The following is a 12,070-nucleotide window of genomic DNA, read 5'->3' on the forward strand; positions in this document are numbered from 1 at the left end:
TGTGTGTGTGTGTGTGTGTCTCTGGGGGTCCTCTGGTGTGTGTGTGTGTGTCTCTGGGGGTCCCGTGGTGTGTGTGTGTGTGTCTCTGGGGGTCCCGTGGTGTGTGTGTGTGTGTGTGTGTGTGTGTGTGTGTGTGTGTGTGTGTGTCTGGGGGTCCTGTGGTGTGTGTGTGTGTGTCTCTGGGGGTCCCGTGGTGTGTGTGTGTGTGTGTGTGTGTGTGTGTGTGTGTGTGTGTGTCTCTGGGGGTCCTCTGCTGTGTGTGTGTGTGTCTCTGGGGGTCCCGTGGAGTGTGTGTGTCTCTGGGGGTCCCGTGGTGTGTGTGTGTGTGTGTGTGTGTGTGTGTGTGTGTGTGTGTGTGTGTGTGTGTGTGTGTGTATGTGTGTGTGTGTGTGTGTCTCTGGGGGTCCCGTGGTGAGCAGGGGTAGCACACACACACTCTGCTCAGTGAGGTCCCTGTTTCTGTTGTTCTGTTCTCTGGAGGGTAACGTTGTTGTGTTTCCTGCACAGCCCCAGACTAACAGCAACAGAACCAGCACAGTGAGCAGCCCCAAAGGAAACCAGTCCTCCCCCGCACTGGTATTAATCTTCTTTATCCCTCACTTTCTGTGCTGCTTTGTTTTCCCTTTTGTGTTTCCATTTCACAGCCAGGCATGTCCGAGCCATCACTGTCGATTTTGTAATGAACCCTGTTCACAAAACTAAAACAACACTGCAGAGCTGTATAGAGGTCTATAGGAAAGAGAACTCCACTCAACACTGCAGAGCTGTATAGAGGTCTATAGGAAAGAGAATTCAACACTGCAGAGCTGTATAGAGGTCTATAGGAAAGAGAGCTCCACTCTCAACACTGCAGAACTGTATAGAGGTCTATAGGAAAGAGAACTCCACACTGCAGAGCTGTATATAGCTCTATAGGAAAGAGATCTCAACACTGCAGAACTGTATAGAGCTCTATAGGAAAGAGATCTCAACACTGCAGAACTGTATAGAGCTCTATAGGAAAGAGATCTCAACACTGCAGAGCTGTATAGAGCTCATAGGAAAGAGAACTCAACACTGCAGAGTCGTATAGAGGTCTATAGGAAAGAGAATTCAACACTGCAGAGTCGTATAGAGGTCTATAGGAAAGAGAGCTCCACTCTCAACACTGCAGAGCTGTATAGAGCTCTATAGGAAAGAGAACTCAACACTGCAGAGTCGTATAGAGGTCTATAGGAAAGAGAGCTCCACTCTCAACACTGCAGAGCTGTATAGAGCTCTATAGGAAAGAGAGCTCCACTCTCAACACTGCAGAGCTGTATAGAGCTCTATAGGAAAGAGAGCTCCACTCTCAACACTGCAGAGCTGTATAGAGCTCTATAGGAAAGAGAACTCAACACTGCAGAGCTGTATAGAGGTCTATAGGAAAGAGAACTCAACACTGCAGAGCTGTATAGAGGTCTATAGGAAAGAGAACTCCACTCAACACTGCAGAGCTGTATAGAGGTCTATAGGAAAGAGAATTCAACACTGCAGAGCTGTATAGAGGTCTATAGGAAAGAGAGCTCCACTCTCAACACTGCAGAACTGTATAGAGGTCTATAGGAAAGAGAACTCCACACTGCAGAGCTGTATAGAGGTCTATAGGAAAGAGAACTCCACTCAACACTGCAGAGCTGTATATAGCTCTATAGGAAAGAGATCTCAACACTGCAGAACTGTATAGAGCTCTATAGGAAAGAGATCTCAACACTGCAGAACTGTATAGAGCTCTATAGGAAAGAGATCTCAACACTGCAGAGCTGTATAGAGCTCTATAGGAAAGAGAACTCAACACTGCAGAGTCGTATAGAGGTCTATAGGAAAGAGAATTCAACACTGCAGAGTCGTATAGAGGTCTATAGGAAAGAGAGCTCCACTCTCAACACTGCAGAGCTGTATAGAGCTCTATAGGAAAGAGAACTCAACACTGCAGAGTCGTATAGAGGTCTATAGGAAAGAGAGCTCCACTCTCAACACTGCAGAGCTGTATAGAGCTCTATAGGAAAGAGAGCTCCACTCTCAACACTGCAGAGCTGTATAGAGCTCTATAGGAAAGAGAGCTCCACTCTCAACACTGCAGAGCTGTATAGAGCTCTATAGGAAAGAGAACTCAACACTGCAGAGCTGTATAGAGCTCTATAGGAAAGAGAGCTCCACTCTCAACACTGCAGACGCCTGTCTCTTTAAGTCCGAAGACTCCTGCAGAAGAGACTGGGAGCTCTCCTGAACAGCGTCCGCGCTTGAGATCCGTTGGGAATGATGTGTGGGATCGATCATGATTGGAATTCATTTGTGACGTTCAGTTTCAGTAACTGCACTGGAACCCCCCCCCAGCCCCCCCCCCAGCCCCCCGCTAATGCATGATGTGGAAAGAAATTGTTTTAATTTCTACCTACTGGTACTAAACTACTCTCCCTTTCTCTCTCTCCCTCTCTCTCTTATTCTCACTCTCTTGCTATCCTCCCCCTCTCTCTCACTCCCTTCCTATCCTCCCCTCCCTCTCCCTCTCTCCCTCTCCCTCTCTCTCTCTCTCTCTTTCTCTGTCTAGGAGCCTCAAACCACCGTCATTCATAACCCCTTGGATGGAATGAAGGTACTCTCCTCTCTTTTCGCTCTCTTTCCATCCCTCGTTCCCTCTCTCTGTCCACCTGTGTCTCTCCGCGTCTCTCCGTCTCCTCTCTTTTCCCTGGAGCAAAAATCTTAAAAAGTCATGCTGTCTTTCCTCCCCAAACGATATGATTTATGAAAATGTGTGACAGTAGCGTGTTCTATATATATTTCATAAGGAGCCTCGGGGGAAACGACATCAACCAATCGGAGAGCAATTCTGCACAGTCCTGCAGTGATGTCATTTCCCCTGCATGAAGAAACAGATCTATTCCGAGCTCTGTTAAGCCTGTGAGTCCCTGCTTCTGAGCTCTAGCTGTCCTAGATACACTGAGAAGACTGAACTCTCTGTGGCTGTGTCGTGTCGCCTAACCTGAAGCTGCCTGAACCTCACTAAAATACAGATTCTCCTTCAGCTAGGGTTATTACACGAGTTCCCGTTTGTGTTTGTGTGCTGAACTTCCAGTAACAAATATCAAATATAATAACAGCTAACGCCTTCATCTGATTTCCGCAAGAGCGTCTTTCTCCTCCATCTGGTCAGAATGCTTTACTTTGTTGACGAAAGTGTGTGTGTCTGTGTGTGTGTGTGTGTATCAGTTTGTGTGTCTGTGTGTGTGTGTCAGTGTGTGTGTGTATCAGTTTGTGTGTGTGTGTGTATCAGTTTGTGTGTCTGTGTGTGCGTGTCAGTGTGTGTGTCAGTGTGTGTGTTAGTGTCTGTGTGTGTGTTTGTGTTTGTGTCAGTGTGTGTGTCAGTGTGTGTGTTAGTGTCAGTGTGTGTGTTTGTGTCAGTGTGTGTGTGTGTGTTAGTGTGTGTGTTTGTGTCAGTGTATTAGTGTCAGTGTGTTAGTGTTAGTGTCAGTGTGTTAGTGTCAGTGTGTGTGTCAGTGTGTGTTTGTGTCAGTGTGTGTGGCAGTGTGTGTGTGTGTTAGTGTCAGTGTGTATTAGTGTCAGTGTGTTAGTGTCAGTGTGTGTGTGTCAGTGTGTGTGTGTCAGTGTTTGTGTGTGTGTTAGTGTCAGTGTGTGTGTGTGTGTGTCAGTGTTTGTGTGTGTTAGTGTCAGTGTGTGTGTGTCAGTGTATGTGTGTGTGTGTGTGTGTGTGTGTGTCAGTGTGTTAGTGTCAGTGTGTGTGTCAGCTTGTGTGTGTGTGTGTCAGTGTGTGTGTTAGTGTCAGTGTGTGTTAGTGTCAGTGTGTTAGTGTCAGTGTGTGTGTGTGTGTTAGTGTCAGTGTGTTAGTGTCAGTGTGTATTAGTGTCAGTGTGTGTGTGTGTTAGTGTCAGTGTGTGTTAGTGTCAGTGTGTGTGTGTGTCAATGTGTGTGTCAGTGTGTGTTAGTGTGTGTGTGTGTTAGTGTCAGTGTGTTAGTGTCAGTGTGTGTTAGTGTCAGTGTGTTAGTGTCAGTGTGTGTGTGTGTTAGTCAGTGTGTGTGTTAGTGTCAGTGTGTATTAGTGTCAGTGTGTGTGTCAGTGTGTGTGTGTGTTAGTGTCAGTGTGTATTAGTGTCAGTGTGTTAGTGTCAGTGTGTGTCAGTGTGTGTGTGTGTGTGTTAGTGTCAGTGTGTATTAGTGTCAGTGTGTTAGTGTCAGTGTGTGTCAGTGTGTGTGTGTGTGTGTTAGTGTCAGTGTGTATTAGTGTCAGTGTGTTAGTGTCAGTGTGTGTCAGTGTGTGTGTGTGTGTTAGTGTCAGTGTGTTAGTGTCAGTGTGTATTAGTGTCAGTGTGTGTGTGTGTTAGTGTCAGTGTGTGTTAGTGTCAGTGTGTGTGTGTGTCAATGTGTGTGTCAGTGTGTGTTAGTGTGTGTGTGTGTTAGTGTCAGTGTGTTAGTGTCAGTGTGTGTTAGTGTCAGTGTGTTAGTGTCAGTGTGTGTGTGTGTGTTAGTCAGTGTGTGTGTTAGTGTCAGTGTGTATTAGTGTCAGTGTGTGTGTCAGTGTGTGTGTGTGTTAGTGTCAGTGTGTATTAGTGTCAGTGTGTTAGTGTCAGTGTGTGTCAGTGTGTGTGTGTTAGTGTCAGTGTGTATTAGTGTCAGTGTGTTAGTGTCAGTGTGTGTCAGTGTGTGTGTGTGTGTTAGTGTCAGTGTGTATTAGTGTCTGTGTTAGTGTCAGTGTGTGTCAGTGTGTGTGTGTGTGTGTTAGTGTCAGTGTGTATTAGTGTCAGTGTGTGTGTGTGTGTTAGTGTCAGTGTGTGTTAGTGTCAGTGTGTGTGTGTGTCAGTGTGTGTGTCAGTGTGTGTTAGTGTGTGTGTGTGTTAGTGTCAGTGTGTTAGTGTCAGTGTGTGTTAGTGTCAGTGTGTTAGTGTCTGATTCCCACAGGAGTAACACGGGAATATCTTCTGCGCTTCCTCTGAGTTCTGAAGTCATTCATTGTGAATTCAGCCCCCCCTGTTAATTCATGTGGGTTTAATCACCCGGATTCATTCCATGCTCCTCTGTAATGAATGATCACAACATTAAAGGGCTGTGATAGAGCCACCCCTTGAATTATGATTATTATTTATTTGTCAGACGTCTTTATCCCAGGCGACTCACAGGTGTTCCAGGGCAGCACAGGGTTACAATGCAAGCTTCATATTTAAACACAGTGTAGTTTACAATCAGTGCAAATAATAATAATACTACTAGAATACAATATGAACTAGGATGCAGCCAGTTAGGATCACAGCAAGTTATATCTACAGTGACATGTTAGCAGTGCAATAGTGCAAGGATAGTGCATCAGCTGAGGATCCAGTAACGTGGTGCTGAGGTCAGGAGAGTCCAGTGCAGAGCAGGAGGGGCGGATCAGGAGATCTAGAAGTTCATGGGTCAGTAGTGAATACAGCCCCCCCCCCCCCCCCCCCTCGCTGCCCCCCCCCCCAGTAACGCCCCTCTCTGTGTCTCTGCGCAGGAATCCACAGACAGCAGCAACACCACCATTGAGGACGAGGATGTGAAAGGTAGGAGTCCGGGGTTCACAAGCAGGTCTAGTGATATCACCCGGATCTCAGGTGGATTTCGTGTGATTGCATATCGAATCTGAGTGACGGCAGGTCATTTTGCTGCCTGAATGCGATCTGAAAATATTCTGTGATTGCTGAGATCTTTGAAACAGACTCCTTGATTGTAAAGCCAGCAGGACCTGCTCTCTACATGCTTGTAGATATTGTCTGTGTGCTTACGAATTTGACGAGAACAAAGAGGCTCGGCGAGTCTTTCTTTTCAAACACGCAAAGGAGAGGAGAGGAGAAGGGGAGAGAGAGGAGAGGAGAAGGGGAAAGAGAGAGAGGAGAGGAGAAGGGGAGAGAGAGAGGAGAGGAGAAGGGGAAAGGGAGAGGAGAAGGGGAGAGGAGATGTGAGATGACAGAAAGAGGAGAGAGGAGCGAGAGGAGATGTGAAGAGAGAAAGGAGAGGAGTGAGAGAGGAGATGTGAGATGACAGAAAGAGGAGAGAGGAGCGAGAGAGGAGGGGAGATGTGAGATGACAGAAAGAGGAGAGAGGAGATGTGAAGAGAGAAAGCATAGCAAGGACACCTTGAGTTTATTTATAGCAGCCTGTGAAAGGAGGGGGAGGGGAGATGGGAGACTGAGAGAGAGATAGAGAGAGAGAGAGAGAGAGGGAGAGAGAGAGAGGGAGAGGGGGAGATAGAGGGAGAGGTCTGTTTGAGTTGAGTTGAAACAAAGAAGAGCAAAGCTGGTGTGTGTCTGTGCGCATGCGTGCGTGCGTGTGCGCGTGCGTGTGTGTCGATATCTAATGTATATAAACAGAAGTGGCGGGGGGGAGGGAGTTAAACTGGTCCTGAACTCTGTTCAGATGGGAGCTGTGTCCAGTAGTTCAGACGTGTGTCTCAGTGTGTGGACAGTGTGTCTCAGTGTGTCCCAGTGTATCTCAGTGTATGGACAGTGTGTCTCAGTGTATGGACAGTGTGTCTCAGTGTGTGGACAGTGTGTCAGTGTGTATCTCAGTGTGTCTCAGTGTATGGACAATGTGTCTCTGTGTGTCTCAGTGTATGGACAGCGTGTCTCAGTGTGTCTCAGCGTGTCTCAGTGTCTCAGTGTGCTGTTGTTTGAGTACTCTGACATGTCTGAGACACTCTGCAGTTCAGTGTGATCCCTGACAGTCCGCACACCCCTCACTCCATTCTCAGCAATCTCAAGCTGGGTGACATCGCTTTCTGTCTTTTCTTCTCCTTTCTTCCTTTCTTCCTTTCTTTCTTTCTTTCTTTCTTTCTTTCTTTCTTTCTTTCTTCATTTCTCTTTCTCCTTTAAATGATCTTTCCTTCTCTCTCCTTTCGTTATCGTCTTTCTCTCTCTCCCTTCATCCCCTCTCAGCTCAGAGCACAGAGAGCTCTCATGCAGACGCCATCCAATCAGCTCAAAGCCCATCTCCTGTGTTCTGTAAGTCCATCTGAGCATGCTCAGTTCAGCTTCCCCTCACTGACTCCCTCCCTCCCTCACTCCCTCACTCATTCACTCCCTCACTCACTCCCTCACTCACAGACTGACCTGTGTGTGTGTGTGTGTGTGTGTGATCTCTCATAGCCAGCCTCACAGTGATATGGTTTCTGTAACAGTACAGGGTCGCTCAGTGTTGTGTGAAACCTGAAACATCCCTTGATTACTTACTGGGAAGATTTAATGGTATTGTTAATCAGATTGAGGGGGGGTCATGGTATTGTTAATCAGATCGAGGGGGGGGGTCATGGTATTGTTAATCAGATCGAGGGGGGGGTCATGGTATTGTTAATCAGATCGAGGGGGGGGTCATGGTATTGTTAATCAGATCGAGGGGGGGGGTCATGGTATTGTTAATCAGATCGAGGGGGGGTCATGGTATTGTTAATCAGATCGAGGGGGGGGGTCATGGTATTGTTAATCAGATCGAGGGAGGGTCATGGTATTGTTAATCAGATCGAGGGGGGGTCATGGTATTGTTAATCAGATCGAGGGGGGGGTCATGGTATTGTTAATCAGATCGAGGGGGGTGTCATGGTATTGTTAATCAGATCGAGGGGGGGTCATGGTATTGTTAATCAGATCGAGGGGGGGTCATGGTATTGTTAATCAGATCGAGGGGGGGTCATGGTATTGTTAATCAGATCGAGGGGGGGTCATGGTATTGTTAATCAGATCGAGGGGGGGGGTCATGGTATTGTTAATCAGATCGAGGGGGGGTCATGGTATTGTTAATCAGATCGAGGGGGGGTCATGGTATTGTTAATCAGATCGAGGGGGGGTCATGGTATTGTTAATCAGATCGAGGGGGGGTCATGGTATTGTTAATCAGATCGAGGGGGGGTCATGGTATTGTTAATCAGATTGAGGGGGGGGTCATGGTATTGTTAATCAGCTCGAGGGGGGGTCATGGTATTGTTAATCAGATCGAGGGGGGGTCATGGTATTGTTAATCAGATTGAGGGGGGGTCATGGTATTGTTAATCAGATCGAGGAGGGGGGTCATGGTATTGTTAATCAGATCGAGGGGGGGTCATGGTATTGTTAATCAGATCGAGGGGGGGTCATGGTATTGTTAATCAGATCGAGGGGGGGGGTCATGGTATTGTTAATCAGATCGACGAGGGGGGTCATGGTATTGTTAATCAGATCGAGGGGGGGGTCATGGTATTGTTAATCAGATCGAGGGGGGGGTCATGGTATTGTTAATCAGATCGAGGGGGGGTCATGGTATTGTTAATCAGATTGAGGGGGGGGTCATGGTATTGTTAATCAGATCGAGGGGGGGGTCATGGTATTGTTAATCAGATCGAGGGGGGGGTCATGGTATTGTTAATCAGATCGAGGGGGGTTATGGTATTGTTAATCAGATCGAGGGGGGTCATGGTATTGTTAATCAGATCAAGGGGGGGGTCATGGTATTGTTAATCAGATCGAGGGGGGGGTCATGGTATTGTTAATCAGATCGAGGAGGGGGGTCATGGTATTGTTAATCAGATCGAGGGGGGGTCATGGTATTGTTAATCAGATCGAGGGAGGGTCATGGTATTGTTAATCAGATCGAGGGGGGGTCATGGTATTGTTAATCAGATCGAGGGGGTGTCATGGTATTGTTAATCAGATCGAGGGGGGGTCATGGTATTGTTAATCAGATCGAGGAGGGGGGTCATGGTATTGTTAATCAGATCGAGGAGGGGGGTCATGGTATTGTTAATCAGATCGAGGGGGGGGTCATGGTATTGTTAATCAGATCGAGGGGGGTTATGGTATTGTTAATCAGATCGAGGAGGGGGGTCATGGTATTGTTAATCAGATCGAGGGGGGGTCATGGTATTGTTAATCAGATCGAGGGGGGGTCATGGTATTGTTAATCAGATCGAGGGGGGGTCATGGTATTGTTAATCAGATCGAGGGGGGGTCATGGTATTGTTAATCAGATCGAGGGGGGGGTCATGGTATTGTTAATCAGATCGAGGGAGGGTCATGGTATTGTTAATCAGATCGAGGGAGGGTCATGGTATTGTTAATCAGATCGAGGAGGGGGGTCATGGTATTGTTAATCAGATCGAGGGGGGGTCATGGTATTGTTAATCAGATCGAGGGGGGGTCATGGTATTGTTAATCAGATCGAGGGAGGGTCATGGTATTGTTAATCAGATCGAGGGGGGGGTCATGGTATTGTTAATCAGATCGAGGGAGGGGGGTCATGGTATTGTTAATCAGATCGAGGGGGGTCATGGTATTGTTAATCAGATCGAGGAGGGGGTCATGGTATTGTTAATCAGATCGAGGGGGGGGGTCATGGTATTGTTAATCAGATTGAGGGGGGGTCATGGTATTGTTAATCAGATCGAGGGGGGGGTCATGGTATTGTTAATCAGATCGAGGGGGGGTCATGGTATTGTTAATCAGATCGAGGGGGGGGGTCATGGTATTGTTAATCAGATCAAGGGGGGGGTCATGGTATTGTTAATCAGATCAAGGGGGGGGTCATGGTATTGTTAATCAGATCGAGGGGGGGGGTCATGGTATTGTTAATCAGATCGAGGGGGGGTCATGGTATTGTTAATCAGATCGAGGGGGGGTCATGGTATTGTTAATCAGATCGAGGGAGGGTCATGGTATTGTTAATCAGATCGAGGAGGGGGGTCATGGTATTGTTAATCAGATCGAGGGGGGGGGTCATGGTATTGTTAATCAGATCGCTTTGGTTTGCAGTGCGCTGCTGCCCTCTGGTGGTGTGTGCTTGTACTGCCCCGCTCAGCTCTGCCCTGCACGCTGCATCTCCAGCTCCGCACCCCCGCTCTCACTCTGTCGTTTTTTAAACCATTTTCTGTGTCGACTTTTCTCTTTTCATAAAGATTTTTTTTTCTTTTGTGCATCCCTTTCCTGTATCTCTGTGATGTCATTGTCCCTATCTCTGTGATTGATCATCACCCTTCCTTTATGTATCGCTGTGGTGTCATTTCCCTTCTACCTTGTATCTCTGTGATGTCATCACCCCCTGTTTCCTCTCTGTGTGATGTCGCCCCCCCCCCCCCCCCCCCCCCCCCCAGCCACCAAGCTGACTGACATTCTGAGCTGCGCTAGGAGGGGCTCCGGACCCCTCCCAGACGCCCCCAGACTCTCAGACCTGCTCTGCACTGTGCGTCGGGGTTCAGCCCCCCAGACCCAGGCCAAGTCAGAGGGGGGGTCCCCTCGGCCCACTGCCCCCCCGCAGAGACCCTCTTCACCCCCACCGCCCCCCTCCAGCCCCCCCGTCTCCTCCACACAGCGTGAGTACCAGGGAGGGAGCACTGGACACGTGCAAAATATACAGAGACACACGCACACGCGCACGCACACACACATTGAGATGCACACACACACACACACTGACACACACACACACTGACACACACACGCACACACTGACACACACACACACTGACACACACACACGCACACACAACGCACACACACACACTGACACACACACGCACACACACACACACACACACACACACACATACAGACGCACACACAGACACAGTGTGAGACACGCACACACACACACTGACACACACACTGACACACACACGCACGCACACACACACTGACACACACGCGCACACATACACTGACACACACACACACACACTGACACACACGCACACACATACAGACGCACACACAGACACAGTGTGAGACACACGCACGCACACACACACATACACACAGTGTGAGACACACAGACACACATACACACAGACACAGTGTGAGACACAGACACCCATACAGACACACACAGACACACACTAGATCACAACTTTATACAGATAGCATGCTGGGTAGCTGCTGCAGTTCTGTGCAGGGTTTTATATCAGTGTTATACAGCGCGGTCGCTCCAGCAGTGCCCTGTGTACGGTACAGCACAGCGAGGCTCTGCCCAGCACACAGCGGGCAATGCCAGCGCACTGTGCTTTATACAGACCGCATGCTGGGCGCAGGTTTGATTGTGTTTGGAGTTGCTGTGCAAAGCAAAGTCCACCACTGTACAAACATGAGAATACATTTCAAATCTGCGATCCGGCTATATCTGATGAATTACTGAACTGACCTCTCTCCCCCTCCCCTCCCCCTCCCCTTCTCCCCCCACCACTCCTCTCCCCCTCCCCCTCCCCTTCTCCCCCCACCACTCCTCTCCCCCTCCCCCTCCCCTTCTCCCCCACCACTCCTCTCCCCCTCCCTCTCCTCTTCCCCCCCTCAGCTCGCAAGCAGGAGATCATCAAGATCACAGAGCAGCTGATCGAAGCCGTCAACAATGGAGACTTCGAGGCGTACGCGTGAGTGCTGCGTGTGTGTCTGTGTGTGTGTGTGTGTGTGTGTATCTCTGTGTGTGTGTCTGTCTTTGTGTCTCAGTGTCTGTGTGTGTGTGTCTGTGTGTGTGTGTGTGTCTGTGCGTCTCTGTGTGTGTGTGTCTGTCTTTGCGTCTCAGTGTGTTTCTGTGTGTGTGTGTGTGTGTCTCTGTGTGTGTCTGTCGTTGCGTCTCAGTGTGTTTCTGTGTGTGTGTGTGTGTGTCTCTGTGTGTGTGTCTGTCTTTGTGTCTCAGTGTGTTTCTGTGTGTGTGTGTGTGTGTCTCTGTGTGTGTGTCTGTCTTTGCGTCTCAGTGTGTTTCTGTGTGTGTGTGTGTGTGCGTCTGTGTGTGTGTGTGTGTGTGTGTGTGTGTGTGTGTGTGTCAGTGTGTGTGTGTGTGTGTGTGTGTGTGTGTGTGTGTGTGTGTGTGTGTGTCTCTGTCTCTGATGCAGTGAGAGCATAGCCCTGTCCTCACGCTCTCTCTCTCTCTCTCTCTCTCTCTCTCTCTCTCTCTCTCTCTCTCTCTCTCTATGCAGTAGGATCTGTGACCCCGGGCTGACCTCTTTCGAACCCGAGGCTCTGGGGAACCTGGTGGAGGGGATGGACTTCCATCGATTCTACTTCGAGAACCGTACGAGCCCCCCCCCCCCGATCAAACCCTCCCCTCAACTCTCCCCCTCTCTCAC

General features: G+C 48.8%; 1 pseudogene; it reads left to right on the forward strand.

The window, feature by feature from the left end:
• The window catches only part of LOC117970922 (calcium/calmodulin-dependent protein kinase type II subunit beta-like), a 40,326-nt pseudogene extending 28,311 nt beyond the window's left edge, over positions 1-12,015 (forward strand).
• The last annotated feature ends 55 nt before the right edge of the window (positions 12,016-12,070 follow it).

Source organism: Acipenser ruthenus, unplaced genomic scaffold (assembly GCF_902713425.1).
Source record: "Acipenser ruthenus unplaced genomic scaffold, fAciRut3.2 maternal haplotype, whole genome shotgun sequence".
Taxonomy (NCBI): domain Eukaryota; kingdom Metazoa; phylum Chordata; class Actinopteri; order Acipenseriformes; family Acipenseridae; genus Acipenser; species Acipenser ruthenus.